Source organism: Varroa jacobsoni, unplaced genomic scaffold (assembly GCF_002532875.2).
Source record: "Varroa jacobsoni isolate VJ856 unplaced genomic scaffold, vjacob_1.0 scaffold_963, whole genome shotgun sequence".
Lineage (NCBI taxonomy): Eukaryota > Metazoa > Arthropoda > Arachnida > Mesostigmata > Varroidae > Varroa > Varroa jacobsoni.
Window position 1 is genome coordinate 46,102 of NW_019213865.1, and position 15,955 is coordinate 62,056.

General features: G+C 39.1%; 1 long non-coding RNA gene across 4 annotated transcripts in view; it reads left to right on the forward strand.

Annotated features, from left to right (window-relative positions):
- LOC111265360 (uncharacterized) overlaps window positions 1-15,955 on the forward strand; it is a 49,568-nt gene that overhangs the window by 27,250 nt on the left and 6,363 nt on the right. The window contains exons 3-4 of one of the 4 annotated variants that reach the window (XR_002683427.2): window positions 2,036-2,218; window positions 15,108-15,388. This is a non-coding gene — a long non-coding RNA (uncharacterized LOC111265360). Of the gene's footprint in view, window positions 1-2,035; window positions 2,219-3,418; window positions 3,605-15,107; window positions 15,389-15,955 lie in introns of those variants that run through there. The other 3 variants (XR_015313034.1, XR_015313036.1, XR_015313035.1) reach the window with 3 other exon arrangements.

Sequence of the window (15,955 nt, forward strand, 5' to 3'; positions counted from 1 at the left end):
CAAATCTAAGTTAATTTTGCGTTCGAGTTAAGCCTCTTCGAAATGAAGCAGTCCTAAGTTAGTTCAGTATCGTTAAAGGGGGGGGGGGGGGCACTGATACGTAAAAATCGATAGATATAGAGCTGGCGTGACTGGAACGGATGTTGAATCCGGGACGTTACGGTCAAACAACAGCTTTTTTTCTCTCAAATTTATTAACAGTGTGTAAAAGATTTTGACAAAAATACTTCGGGTTAACGAATTCGATTTTAAAACTCTAACCGGCAAGGTAACTCCTTCAAATAGAAAAAAAAATTAATGTGGTTATCTGCATCAATCGAAAACGATGTAACTGTTTTTTGTAACGTTTTATTACTCTTATTATACTGTTTTTGTACGTGACAATATCCTAGGTAGGATTCGTTAGTAGCGTACCGACTGCGCCCTGATCTATGAGACCCAACTGCCGCCCCAGCGCACACGAATACTTCCGCCTTTCAGCCGTTCGGGATATTCAGAGCGATTGCGTGTCGATAGCTTTTGTCTTGTGAAAAAAACCTACTCGAAGCGTTTTAGAACGTCGTATCTATTACAAATATTAAATAACTTATGTTTTATTACGCATCAAACGAGATGACTCCACTGATTCGAACTCTGATCTACGACCGTGGCTCGTTCAAGCGCTCGCATTCGGTGAAAGCCTCATAAGTCTGTTTCATTTTATCTAAACAAATCTACAATAGCGAAAACCTGTTTGTTATATATGGTCTATCTGTTCATACAATTATTATAAAAATTGATTTTTTCTACGTTTAATACTACGGAGACTATATGAGACTACCTCGTTTGGCGTACTTCGGCAATTTCGTGACGCGGTGAATAGGCGAGACTTTTACTGATATGGGCGGAATGGAGAGAACTATATTCATTCGAGATACGTGCTCGATACAATATATCTCTAGTGGATAGCTGAAAGACAACGCTTAAATTCCAATTGAAGTGTCTGCTTGATTTCCGTAATTTTCGATTCCGCGCTTTATCTACGTATCCTAGCAAGCGCCTTTTAGCGTGGCCATTCTTCAAAATATACTGTGAACGCCATAGAGCCCACTCTATAACGCAACTGAGATAGCTATTTTCAAGGGTTAAAGTCGCTGGTAACGTGTGTTGATGATAGAAGTTTTTCGCCGTTATATAAGGCCCGGCCCCTGAGCAAGCCTCCTCAAGAAACACCGCATCACACGAGAAAATTTCCCACTAAAGTTTTGCACTGCTTTTAATTTTTCCAGCCTTCTCAAGGCTTCTCTGTGTTGTATCGCGCAGAAACACCTATTTATTGCGATGTAATAAAATATCGCTTTTGTATCATAATTTAATATGATCTTCTATAAATGTAACCTGTTATTATTATTAATGCATTTAAAAGTACTAATATTAATTGGAAGTTGGCTTGTTCAATTGCATTGCTAATTCCCCAATTGCTCCCAAATACCATAGGCCTTCGGCGGAAGGATTAACTTGCTATGTTTTCTGATGTAAAAGATCGAGGTCATCGAAAACGTTAAAAGAGTGTCATTTTTAGATGAAAAATGGTTCAATTAAATGCTGCGTATAACAGTGATCCACATTAGAGGAGGAAAATCTAACTTGAATAGTACTTGTTTCAGATAGGGAGTTGTTTTATGTCTTGTGTTATCTCTTGCTGTCAAATCAGTTCCTTATTCTAACTTTTTTTCGATGAACGGCCTTTGAAATAGGCCACTGTTTCCAGCTATTGTAGATATAGACGTCAGTGTTTCTGCCTTGACCCACAGTCCACTAATAGATGTAGTTTCATCGTGTTCCATCTCTAGTTGAACGATAATAGAGCTTATATAAGGTGTATAAGCAATTAACGTCCAAAATATCAAGAAATGTCAATACATCAGATGTGATCGCTCGTTCTGTAACTTTACGGCCAGTATAGAACACGGGATCAGACAGTGAATTGTTCATTCTAGATCTACACAGTTTAGTATCTGTCATACCTGCATTGTAAATCTCTATGCGTTACCAGCGGGCCTTCTTCAGTCGGTTGGAGTGAATCGAGTTTCAGCGCAACAGGCAGGAGCGCCAAAGCTTCAAGCATTTCGGTTACGCCACGCATTGGCTGGATGTCTGACACAATAGGGAACTAGACAATTGATTAGCTTGAACAGCTTGTCGATCCAACACCAGCTACGTGTATAGCAACTCATCGGTAAGTACCGGACGATCGCACGTAAAAGCTGAGACATTTATTTAGAAAAGTTGGTTATTGCATGTAGTCAGAGTGCGGGTCCTGTGATAAACGGTAGAGCATGCACGATAAATTAGCGCTGAAGTTTGCATTTACCAAACCTCGTAACCGCATCGTTTAAGCATATTCTTTACATGCTACGAATATAGACACAGCTGGGCCTATAAGCAAGGCGCATTTTCATCACCAATAGCGCAAACTGTCCACGACAACGTTATATAACCAGTACAAGTAGGTAGCCTGTAGACAAGGGGCTGATAAACTAACCCAGTCAGATTAACCCCGAGGACCCGGCCATTTACTAACCTAAATCATTCATAATGAGCAAAAAAACATGCTTTCTCGGCTACATATAGCTACAACGAGGCGATCTGATGCGTTTCAAAATGGAATAATTATATTTTACTTTTTTCTCATTCAGTATGGGATCCTAGCTAGGCTCAGGAGACAGCAGGTTTGCAATACAGCTTTACCGAAGCTCTGGTTGTTCTCAAACATCAACAGGCTTAAAAGTCTGTGGCGTCCAACGGTACCATCATCTCAGTGTCACTATCCCAAAGTTATCGTTTGCTAATTTCTTTGCTCTACCTTTTAGAGGGAGCTTTCAAGCATTGCACTCAATGTCCTACAATAGGGAATGGCCTTCTGAAAAGGTTTCCGACCCGGTGGAGAAAAAGAGCAGATGTCACCCATGGACGCTCAGCATTAGGTCGCAAGCCATTGTGACATTTATGCGCGGATCCCATCTCCCCCGCGGTCGCTGGCTAAATCTCACACAAATGTGAAAATCTGATTAAAATCTATTCACCCTCGTTTCTGTTCTCAGTATAGGCCGAGCTAGCAAGTTTCATATTTTGAAAACAGCTGCGTACAATCGAGAGCGATAAAGTCTTTGGTGGTCTGTTATACTGAAACGCGCTAAAAGTCGTGCCGAAAACGATCAAGTTATTTTTCACCGGGTTCGATGATACGATGCGCGTTTACGACTTCGCTTCATTGATGTACCGTAATTACATTTGTTTTTTCTTTCTTGGTTTCTTCCGCCGAATACATATCTCCAGCTGAGAAATATAGCAAACACTGAATTGAAGGCGCCTATATATGTAGATAGAGTGGTGTAGAGAAAAGCCAAAATTACCATAAAACTGGATCTTATTTCAGAACCTTCGGGGACAAAATTTCTCTAGATGGCGCACCGCAAAACGCATGTGTGAAATCTTAGAAGTGGGGGCAACGAATTGTACCGAAGGCTACGAAAACAGAAACGGTTTTTTAAGCAGCGAACCGGACAGTTGTCTCAGGGTAAGAAGCCAATTTCGGTTAGGCTGTAGCCCTACGCTTGCCTCCGCCAAGAATCATCCGCTGTTACCATCGGTAACAATTTACATGGGCAATCACACACCGAAAATAACGCCTGAACAGGAATTATTCCGACTATAATTAATCCATAATATGATATTTCCAATGTCTAATGTATAGCGTATAAAAATAACGCCCGAATAAGACTTACTGAATTGCGCAGCTGAAAACACTTTCGAGTACGTTGAGTTAACCAACAGAAGCAACTGATGGACATTAACGCGTAGCGCAGATAGCTGCCTTCGGCGGGACGGCAAAGACCTAAGGTCGATGTTGGTCTTTGGACGCGAGTTCGTACATCGCATCTGAAGAAGTCGCATCACTAACTAGGACTGTAACGTATTTATTTACTAGAAAATACTTCTGTCATTGTCGTGTAAGTAATTGAAAGAATTTATTGGAACCTATTCTTTGGCGCTTATCAATCAAATGAAACATAAAAAAGTATGCTAATAATGAACAAGGTTTTCGACGTGAACGTCTTTAGGTAATAAAAACCACTCTAGGCCGCGATACGCCGTAGTGGCTACACGATTCGGTAACAACTTCGTGTATGCATTCAACAACTTATCGACAATGCCTAGTAAATGTACTAGCAAAAAGGTAGACGTACTTCATATACGAAACCTAACAACGGGCCAAAAGCAATTTTAAAAAATGTCTTGCTCAAGCTTTTCTCTAAATTGTCGAAAGGACGAGTGGTCAGTGACAGCCATGTCGCACCCGAAAACCAACATTTGAAGTGTCGATGGGAAATTTGACGCAGGTGAACTAGATAACGTGAACGTTAGCAGTGTATGTTCCTTACAAGCGTATCACTGCCAATACTTGGGACGCGGCGTGAACCGCGACTAAGTATCAATACATTTGATAGATACCAAGGAAGAAGTCCCAAGTACAACTTAAATTAAAGCCTCCAATTTGAAACCCAGAGGGCATATGTGAATGAGCCATGCACTCTAAAAAATAGTACTAATTATAATGGTAATAATAGTACATAGACAAACGTCTTTGAAAATCAATAAGTACTTATAATACAACATTTGAATTCGGAGAAAGTTTCACGCTAGTACTTTTATTGTCGTCGAAATAGATATTTTCTTACGCGTGTGCTCCAGCTTTGCTGAGCAAGCGATGGAGCCGAGATAAACAGAAATCTGGCTGTCCCTTTATATCTGAGACTGTGTGTTTTCCTGTTTGCTTAGAGACGAGTGCGTTCGAAGCCCGTTAAAAGGGACTATCGCTTAAGTAATCTAAACATCTGAATCTCTATCCGTGACCGCACGAAGCGTGAAATTCCATGGGCATGCACCTCCAATATCTAAGACTGTGTCGAGGAAGAAATGCATTCGGAACTGGTTAGTGAAATCCGGTGAAGTATTTTGCCTTATATGCCACCTGCACACACGAAAACTCATTGACTTCAAGCTCCTTTCAAAAAGCTGTATTTTTGTACGTTCAGCGGATCACAGTCGACGCCCCTAGTTTAGAAAAAAAAAAACAGTATGCTTTTAGTTTTCCCTTTTTGACTGTAAGCTCTATATCACCCTTAACAAATAGTTCCTAGTCTGGCGCACCATGCACTCGCATATCGCATACAAAGATGTGGACTGAGTAGGTACAGATTTTGCCTGTTTTCTATTCGTTTCTGTTTTTCGATTATAATCATTGAGCGTAAGCTGCGACGAGTACTTGATGAAATGAAGAATTCTGTATTACACGTTTTGCGTATGGTTGTGCAGAGTCCCAGTATAAGAGACCCATCCCAATCATTAGTAGAGCTACTACGTCCAATTGTGTGTGCTACATTGAACGGTGAGCGTGTCTTGCGCCTGCATACCTTAGACGTAGGCCGGCGGCGGGCTTTTGTTTGTCGGCTAGAGTGAAGAATAATTCTCACCTCAATTGCTATAAGTAGGTTTCGTTTCTTAAGGTACCTTACTGCGTAAGCGACTAGTTAAAATAATAGTTTTCTTTGGAACACGTTATATGGAAATAAAACTAAAATATCTACTTCTGATAAATCTGTTCCAGTTAGGAGTCTTGCATTGCATCGTATTAGAACGTTCTTGTGGAATTGATGAGACATCATTAAAAATGGCTAAACAGGTATTCGCGGAAGCTCTAGTACCATTCAATAAAAACCTCCTTAGCTGTTAGAATCCTTATTATGAAAGCGATCTTTACAAATTCTGTGTTCTCCGATTTACAAATCGTATTATTGAACTGTAAGCATCAATTTAACAGAGGCCGAAGTTGCAATGAAGAACCGATTGACCACGAGAGATATCATGGACACATCGCGAAACATCGATTTGTATTATGTCTTTGTGGAAAGAAAAGAATTAGTGATAATCAATCGCTATTGTTTCAGTAACCGTAACGTGTCGGTCACTCTGATAATAGATAAACCATAGGGCGAACGTTATTCGTTCGAGTAAACTGTTGGACCAAATCTGTTTGGTTATCCCTCATACAGATTTCGAGCTTAGAAACAGCTCAACTCAAGCAATATCGTGCGAAGGAACACCGAAATGTAAATGGTTCATGGGGAAGCACGTTATAAAGCACGCATGTGTGTCTGCACGTACCATACGTGTAAGTGCTAACCGAAAGCTTTAACCGTTTGTGAAAACAGATTCAACAAACAACTTTCCCGAGGGCAATGTAGAACCTATCTCAAAATCGTAACGGTATTGTTTTTTCGAATCACTCCGGCAAATTCATTTTGCCTTCATTCGGTTGCACATATTAAGAAGATCGGGAACCGTTCTTCACAGCGCGTTTGCTGCAGAACATTTCTGTGCTCTCGACTTTAACAGAAAACGCTTATTCTAGAAGATCAGTGTACATGCTTCGCTTTTGCGACGTTGGCTATCAAGTACGTACAGCTGCTGTGATAATAAACTTGTTCTGCACTTTGTTAGCTCTTTGTAGTCTATGGCAAGACCGCCTGATGCGATTCGCCCACACCTGCTATTCACGACAAACTTTGCCTAGCAGATTCAATTTGCTTGCCTCGCATGATTATAGTGCAGGGCTTATATTTCGATAGCTCTCATAAACGTCCTGACGGAGTATTGATATACTTAACTTTAACACTTTAAAAAAAAGAACACGCTAAAAAAAAACTTTATAGAGTTTGTTAATCTTATTTAATGTATGCTAACACGATTAGTTTTCAGAAGAATCAACAATCTCATTAACGTTACTTCGTATTAGTGTATATTGCTCATATGATTCAATGAATATCTGCTTACTTCCATTCCATTATTCCAAGGTTTGTTTTATCGAATGTAAAAATTTATGATAGCACGTGCATTCAGATCGTGCATAAATCCGAAGGTAAACACTTCCGGCGACTTACGCTTTGTAAAATCAAGGAACTACACGATTGGGTTTTAATTTTAAGGTAAAATAAAGCACACTTTAAGTTGAATTTAAAGTTAAGGGCACTAAGCAAAGTAGATGAGGTAAGTTTTTCAACAAAAACACGTAGTCTTTTCTTTGAAGGAATCTAGGGGCTAAATTTGCGTAGTTTGTATTTCCAGTGAAGCACTTAAAGTGAAAAATTTCATACTCATTGACCCTATGCTAGAGTATCAATGAAGGATCGAACGTCATTACTCGTATACTTTGATCAGAGGCGTTCACGTTTGTCTGGGGTATATATAGCACTATTCCATTACGAGTACTGCCAAAGGCAGTCCGACTGCTAATAAATTCTTTCAATTCTGACCACTATACTGTGGCTGATTAGTTTACAAGGACTGCAAGACAACCCCACATGGAAGTTACCGTCCGAAAAAGCCTTTTTATTGAACTCTATTCTTCTAAAAATTTCTAGACACGAATTAATTCTAGCCAAAACGTTGCCGGAAGAGCTTGTTTCACAACCGGACGTACTGCACAGGGAATATGTATCACCGGCGTCTGGCAAGTCAACCCGTTCGCGATATCTTGTAAACGCAGTTCAATTCAGGCTGAGACGTTGGTGCGGAGGCTGCTTTTACAGCCACACCAATCAAAGAGATTTCCGATCAAAGTACAAGACTTCTACCTTCTAGAAAAAATATGGAATACAGTGTTTTTTTTCGTTAGTTCAAAGGCTAAAAAGTATTATCGTTTCCGATTATAATTCTGCGAACGATCTACAATCGCGCGATTCATTTGTGAGCGTACTATCGGTTCCATTTACTGTTGCTGAACGAGCGCATTCAATTAACGATTTCCGCTCGGGTTTAACAGGGTGGCGTTGAATTTGACCAGGCTACAGACGACCATGTGCTAACTTTATCACTATGACAATAGCTAAAACGTTCAAATACCTAGACTATTTAAATCTGCATTGACGTGGTCCCGCTACTATTGCACGGAATGAAACTAACGATTAGAGTACAACAGCTTCGGAACTGGACGCGGTAAATCGCGTTCGTCTTGCAAGTTTTTGCACGTAGCTCTGTGGGCACGTTATTGGGTAGCTGTGAATGTGTTATACTAGCGAAACCTAATTGAGCATCGAAAATGATTGTACGTATTAATGGACGTTCTCTTTCGGCCTATAGAGGATGTCGGCTATGTGCAACCCCTACAAATTGAGTCCGACGGCTAATTTTTTACGTACTTTCTTGAAAAAGTGCGTACTCATTGATCCCTGAAAACTTCTTCGACACCTATCTACTACGCTAGAATGGATGCAGCATCCCATTGAGAATCGATAATCGTTTAAGGTTATTGATAAAAAAAAAAAAACAAAAAAAAAAAAATGTCGTTGCTAACTGCGCTTGTGCAAGGCAAGGACCCCACCAACAAGAATGCCTTCTACTGTATTGACGCCCTTTAAAACAATATATCTTGTAGTGGATTCGATAGCTTTTGTTCAGCGCAAGGAGTAAGGCAGAATATTTTCGAAAGGACCAACTAAATCCGTAAATTAACATTATGATTAAGTGTTACACAATTAAATGCTAAAAGAACAGTTGGTACAGCTGGTATTTTGTGATTGCAATCCTTCAAACGCTCTGAAGCTGATTTAAGCACAGATACTGGTCCCGTTGCAAAAACAATTTATCGTCGCGCGTTTTTGACAGCGTCAATATGGCGCAACTAGAAACAAACAACGAAGCAAAAAAACTAGATTTATATCGGGTTATGCCACAACGTCTTCTAGAGCGAATATAGATACAAGTATCAAATTCAACTTTTGGGATGGATTCATTTGTGGTCGGCTCATCAGCGTAAGTACAAAACTACTATTACACATATGTTTTGTTAGGCCTCTGAAATCAGCGGTAGCGATGTTGTTCTCCTGACTTTGAACAGAAAAACAAGCATTAAAAAAAAGGTGCAGTTTTCTAGGGATTGAAGGGCTGTCTCACATCGAGGATTTCCGTAGGCTAAGTAGCATTCAGTTGTGCTTCAAATATTGAAGGAACCCCATATGAAGTCAGCCAGATCCGTCCCTTACGATTTGATCAGTTTACTTTCATTACACTCGTAATTCGCCGTTTAAAAGATTAAGAAGAAACGGTATTTGCGGTTTCCATTTTGGCTCACATAGGATATATATAAGTCCTTGAAAACTATACTGAAACATTCCTAAATAAAAAGGTTGCATAAATACATGAAAAAGACAATGTATATCTCACTTAAATCAGGGCCTTTCTTTCATTTCACACAGACAGAACTTGTATGCTAACAAGTGTGGTGATCACGTATACTATACCATGTATATATCCATATTGAACGTGTCGGCGGATTCCATATCCGAATTATGTTTGACCATTAGTCTACTATATAGGTTTACTATAATAGGAATATACCTATATATATATATATATATATATATATATATATTCATATTAGGTGTAAACTGCTGTTTACTATGATTTTTTTTAAAAGATTCCGAAAAGACATTGAAAAGTGTTGTGTGTGAGCTAGTTAATAGACCGCCGAGCCAAACAAGTGTCTTGCACAGATAACATCGTATTTAATCTTACGAAATTAATAGACAGACAAATTGTATAGTGTTAGTTTAAGCACTGATGAGTTCGCATGCACACAATACCTGAAAGCACTGAAAGATACACAGACGTCTGCCATGATGTCTGAGTATATTACAGACTGAGCCTAACTGCGAAAGGAGACCTTGTGGGAAAGACAGACCTTTATTTAGAAAATGGCCATCCCCATATCGTCTGCAATAAAGATTGTTTTTCTTTCGTTCAATGATTGATTGTCGGACAATGTTGTTTCTTTATTCCGACCCCCTGCTCCTAGTCTTTGAGTATTCGTTATGGCCCAAGTTCTTAATTCTATGGCACAATATAACCGTGATAGTAGCAACATGATTTAGAAGCAATGACAAAGGGTTACTTTCATTATTTTCCTATTAACAAGATCATACAAACCTATCCGCCGTAAATTGGCCGCAAGGTCTTAATTGCATTAATATTTGTTCGGTAATTCAGAACCGGTATTTTAGCTTTGTTCTATGAAATGTTATATTGCTTCGCACCGTTAATTGTGACTGAACTGTTTACGAGATATTCTCATTGGTAGTTTCAGCAGTTTTTTACTCATTTTTTTTCCTCCTTTTTTTCAACGCCCGTTTACCATACGCAGTTCACTGAAAAAAATTTGCTAGATTTTGGGCTAGAGAAATTCGAAAGAAGCAATTGTAAAAGTGGTTGGCTATGTGTGACCAGTGATGGGTTCAAAGGCCAAACGTTATATTGGTATTTCGTTATTTCAGAAGAAGAATATCCCCGACCAACTTGCATCCTACGTCTCTAACTCTTTGTGATTTTTTTGGGTTCTTTCATAGAACTCGTCGATGCGCCTTGTGCTAACGTAGACAACTCTGCTTAGAAACTGGTTGAAACGAAGCACTGTGATTCCCCCCCATATCAGCGTGGCTTTCCAAGCAAATGATGGTACACTACGTAAACAGAGACGAGAGCGGACGAGTAGTTAGAAATTATATTGCTTAATTACTTTTTCAGAGCGCAATGACCTGTTTCAGAATTAAACAAAAGTCAAAACATTTTTTCGTATATATATAGTATATGAAACACTGAAATTCGGTTAGTTTTTGTCAGACTGTTTGTCATAGCAAGCATCCGCAAATTTCCTATTTTTAGCTATAGGAGGAAGCCAGTTCTTCTTAGAACCAGATCGGAAACTCATCGTGGCTGGTAATAGTGCTTTTTTTACGATTTTAAGAGAAACTATTATGCGACTTCACCAAAATGAAGGACTACCTGTCTTGCTGGAAATCAACAGCGTATGTTATTGTCGAGTTTCTTGCGGCTTGCGGATAATTTGAGAAAGATTCGAATGAGGCAAACCTGAAGATCTTCAATACCATTTGAATTTAAAGAACCTAACGAATCCATCGAAGTGGCCGAAAAACAATTTATATTCCTAAAGCTTTTCTATCGAAATGAAAGGTCACACTGAAGGCCTAAGTACAAATTGTAAATTGGGTCACCCGGGTATGCTCTAACGGGTAGCGTTTTATGAGTCATTTCGCACCCTTTTGCATTTTTTTGCCTATTATCGGTCCAAACTTTAGTTGAATGAATTTCTACTTAATGAATTTGAGCGATACTTACATCCATCAAGATCGCGTGCTTATCATTAAAAAGTTCAAGAAAAGGGTACTTTGAAAATACTAGTAAGCGGTTTAAATCCCGAATTGAAGCTCTAATTTCGGTGCATGGTAACTATAATCAATAAACAGGATCATGAGGAATGACACGTCTAGCACATGGAAAACATCCATCAAAATACACGTTTTTATCTAAAAAAAGTCCTGATCTAGATACACTACTGTATGTATGGAGTATAGAGGGTGCTCCAAGAAATGCATAGGCAGTATATCATAACTTCAACTTTTACTATCATTTTATTATTACCATAAATCACTTTTTTCCTACTGCGGATGTCGAAAATTATTACCGTTCTGGACGATACTGTTGATAATGGTGGGCTATTGATTTGCGACCCTACAAGGTGTTATATCATCCAAGTCAGTATTTTTAAATTGGCCACGTAATTGACGTTTGATCTGGGCAATACACAGGATATTTTATGGGATGTCGTCGTCCAAACCCATCTGTTTACCAGAATACAGTCTTACGTCAGTATCGTGACGTGACCTCTCAAATGTCAAGATTCTTGCGATACATTCAAGTAATTGATACCAGTCAAAAAATAATGGGGTAATATAATTATAACGTACACATTATACGTATATATAACGTAATTAAAAAAAATTCGTAACAGGCAATCGATGTGTCAATTTTTTTCGAGCGGTGTTTTCAGTCTATATGTCCTAAACAGCAAATTACGCAGTGTCCTTACACTGAAACTATCGAATTTTTACTATACCATTCGAAATGGCTTGAGTAATAAAAAATCAATTTTCCTGTTCCTTGAACACTATTACTCAACCAACGCTAGATTTATAATCATTTTGTATTTGGGCTGGGCCCTTACAGAACGTCTATAACGTGAATGGTCGTTGTTACTTCGCATTCTATTATTCAAACTATGTTTTTGCGTCCTATTTTCAAACAGAGCTTACATAAACACACACACACACACACACACACACTTGTTCATTCCAATTCCATGCAGCGCACTATCTGCGTATTAAAATAGATATAACGATAGTAATCAACGCTCTATAAATGCTCTGAAATCATCATAGACAAAAAGTTGGCATTATCCTAAGGTCGTGTAGTTGGTGGAAACTTCGACGACTGGCCTATCGGCTCTCGGCGAGACTCAATCAATTTGCGAGTAGCAGGCTTCGCTACGGAGTATCTGCTTCAGAAACTAAATACTCATTTTACCACCGACGCTTTCCGCATGCGTGGCATTTCAATACGGGCTCATAAAAGCCTTATTGAAATTTAGCTATTAAAATTCGCTTTTAATTACGTTCATTACAACATACAAACACACACACACGCAGGCCCATACTTTTTTGCACCCATCAGGGTTGTTGTTACTAGTATATAGATGGGCAGCACGCTACTAGACACCGGAGTGTTCAATAGACGCTTTGCAGAATACGCGAAGCAACAGAAGTGGCGCGTTGAAACTAACAGACAGCCAATAGTGCACGAAAGGGGTAACATGGTTGATTGCTGATTGGATTAGATCAATCACTTCAATTTGTTTGTTTGCTGATTCGTTCGTTAAGCGTACATCATGCAGCGCACGCGCATGTGTTGAACCCGAGAAGAAGGGCAGCAAAACGACCTACAGGCAGTTTGGCTTCGGTAGATTAACAAAAGCCATATTGTTCGTGTGTGCTATTGCTGCCTCATATGCATACGTCTGTACCTAGTCTAGCTCATCGCTGACAGAGCTGTCTGCTGAGCGAAGCTTTGATTGGATGATACGCTTACTGTGTACGGGAACGTGTTTCGGCAAGGTCAGCCGATGGACGTTTGCGAAGTGTTAATGGAACAAATCGTCATTGTAAAGGAAGTTGAAGGTTAGGTTGAATGCTACCCATATGAAAAGGTAAGCATTGTGTTACAAGCACTATTTATGCATTATGAACTTTGGTTTATTCAAAGGAAAGCAATTACCGCAGTCGAGATATCTGCTGCCTAAAATCTACTATCAGAGTGGTTGCAGTGCTACAAAAGAGCCCTTTGGAGTTCAATACCGTCTAAGTCTATCCAAAAAAATCCTATAAATACTAATATATTCTAGTCGTTCAAACAACTGAAAACCAGCTCGAAAGTCTTAGGGTACCCAGAGCCTGAGACACGTACTTATCCTTATCGATTTGGTCCCGAGAAACCGACAACGCCACCTTGTAATCTGATGATTCTCACAAGGACCGGAAACACGAATCTCATTATTCGTTTATTATAGCAAGTTGACAGAAGACCCATCGACAATCGATTTAGAGGGCGCTCTTTCCAACGAAACACTCGTTAAGAAGTTTTTTTTCATGTAATTTCAAGTTAAATACACATTCTAACGAATAACAGAATGTATCGTATTGTAAAAATTCCCTGTACGAAACATATCGTTTCGCTAGCTCTGTATATTCAAAATAGTGTCTTAACGATTACTTACGTTCATACGTAGATAAGTTGAGGACAGATAGTTCTGAAAGTTATAGTCAAATTAGTATTTTTAAATAATAGCTATAGAGAAGAGATCATCAAGGTATTTTCATAGACGTTAAGAGGACTCTTCTGAAGTGTAGTTCTGACATATCGTGGGGTCGTCCACAGTCGAAAAAGATCAAATCTGAAGCACGCTACGGAGGGATTTGAAGAAGAGTGCGCAGACGAGCTTTACAAATGGGTCCCTCTCTATTTGATCGTAAAATTTCATATGAAATGTAACATTTCTAGTTCATTCAGTTAACGAGTGAATTTACCGTGGGCGAAATGGACTATATAGTAATAGCAAAATTAGTCTTAAGTAATGTTTTTACGCATGAGATGGTTTCAGGTGGAATATAAAACCCTTACTCGGTATATTAAATGTGTTGTCCATCTGAAGTTAGGAATTGACTTTAAGTTAAAATGTATTATTTATGGAAAGTGTCAACCTTGTCGGTACTTTATTGGTAGAAAGCGATGTAGAGAACGGCACCAATCTGTATGGACCCTATGACTGCAACAAACATTTTTCCAAGTTCAAATACCCTATGTTATGTTGTACGGAAGAAATGGTCAAATAATGGTAAAATCAGAGTTTTGAAAAAAATACGAGTAGTTAAATATAAAGGAATCGGGCAAAGGTTTTAGGGAAACCTTTGCCTGATTCCTTCGCGCGGTGTTCTTTACCTAATAAAAGGGAAATACACGACGACGTCGATCATTATAGCTATATACATAAACGCCGAAAAGTTCAAAGGCCCATGACTTGCTCACTAACCTTCTTGCATGCTCAATTAGGTTCGGTACGCCGCTAAAGCAGAGCTTTTGCTTAATCTACTCGTACGTGTCAAAACCATTTCAAAATCTGCATAGTTCCTATCATGAATACAAGCAAAGCGATGAAAAGCATTAGAAAGTTTATATTGACTGGTCTGACGTGAGACAGTTATCATTAAACACAATATCGGTTTATTGAAAACATCTATATTTAACGGGCTGTAGGTAAGGAATAGTACTTTCGACAGTACAATTCATGCTGCTGCCTCTGGGCTGGCATTTAAAGTGAAATTTTTTTGGTATATGGCGGGTAAAATATTCCGACAGTGGGTTATGATCAACAAATCCTCAATGGACTAAACAAAAAAATTTGATTATTAGATAAATACCATATATGAATGATCGTGGGATGTTCCTAACGTTTTGTCAAATCAGTACAAGCTTATTGGACAACTGGCATTTTAAACCCGACAGTGCGTATCTACTAATTAGTCTTCGAGTAGCTTTTTGTGGGGAGAAGCGTCAGTCGGATTTACTACTCGGTGAAAACAAAATCTGTGTTTTATCTTCAGGTGTACAACCCTTGATTGAAAAGCTTTCGATAGCTACGGAAACATTGGATTCGGGTATTTAGACGCGTTGGCGTTGGCTTATCAGATTCAAGTCGATGGTTTCCCGTTAGCAAATCCGAGCTCCGAATGCCCCATCAAGATGCGATGTAACTGAGGTGAACAAATTTATTATTATTATTATTACAAACAGCTGTCGCTGAATTTCCGCAGGACGCCAGCGCGGTCGAGAGTCATCAGTATTCAACAAACATGCAGCTGTTGTCAATTAATCCATATTTCCGGTAGGTTTAAAAGTTACTTCGTGTGCTTGAGAGAGTAGTGTGATGTTTTTAACAAATTTTTATTATTAATTAATCCTACCAATGAAATGTGCAAATTGATATCGTATCTAAAGTTCCTAAAGCCGGTTTTTTGGGGTTCTCTATGACTGTCATCGGAGACAATTTTATATGGCAGTATGTGCTTTGTCTATAGCGCCTGTTTTTCTCTTTTGTTGAAAAACTAAATGTGAACGAAAAACACTTACCAGTTGACAAAACACTGCTTGAACAAGTTGATTGATTGCAGCTTTGGAACATAGCGGGTAGGTAGGTAGGTAGGTAGGTAGGTAGGTAGGTAGATACGAAACCATACTTGACCTTCAACTAGAGGCGACTCAGGTCGAACGCACCTTCCTTCTTAACTTAAATTTTATAAATCACAGTATTTCTGACCGTTTCCACCGTTATAAAATTGAGCAGGAAAACTGTGTTTTATGCAACTTGCGAGACGTAACTGCCCAGTCAGTAATATGCTTGAATTGTCGTACCTATATACATTTTTATCTACGGTATTCGGTGTTACTTTTG